The sequence below is a fragment of the Plectropomus leopardus genome, unplaced genomic scaffold, assembly GCF_008729295.1.
Source record: "Plectropomus leopardus isolate mb unplaced genomic scaffold, YSFRI_Pleo_2.0 unplaced_scaffold47766, whole genome shotgun sequence".
NCBI classification, from domain to species: domain Eukaryota; kingdom Metazoa; phylum Chordata; class Actinopteri; order Perciformes; family Serranidae; genus Plectropomus; species Plectropomus leopardus.
This window is the reverse complement of record NW_024652406.1, coordinates 1-409: the sequence shown is the minus strand read 5'-3', so window position 1 is coordinate 409 and position 409 is coordinate 1. Positions and strand designations below refer to the sequence as shown.

At 66.5% G+C, this 409-nt stretch overlaps 1 pseudogene; it reads right to left on the bottom strand.

The window, feature by feature from the left end:
- Window positions 1–278: 278 nt before the first annotated feature.
- Window positions 279–409, bottom strand: LOC121939405 (annotated as a pseudogene; the record flags this gene model as incomplete).

Here is a 409-nt window from a genome sequence, read left to right as displayed (position 1 = left end):
GCGGGCAGCACGGAGACGCTGGGTCCACCGGCAGCCGCGCCCGCGCAGCGCAGGCCCGACGAGGCGCCCCTCAATGACCCGCGAGAGGTCAGAGATGGGGAGAAAGAGGAGCATTGCGCCGACAGGGCGGAAGACGGCACCCCGAAGGGGGGCCCCCCGCACCGCTGCGGGCAATCCCGAAGACTTGGAGTCTGCACTTAGGGGGACGAAGGCGCCCGGAGGCACCTGCGACTGCCCCAGCCGCGGAGAACGCGGTGCGTTTTCGATTGATGGCAAAGCGACCCTCAGACAGGCGTAGCCCCGGGAGGAACCCGGGGCCGCAAGGTGCGTTCGAAGTGTCGATGATCAATGTGTCCTGCAATACACATTAGTTCTCGCAGCTAGCTGCGTTCTTCATCGACGCACGAGC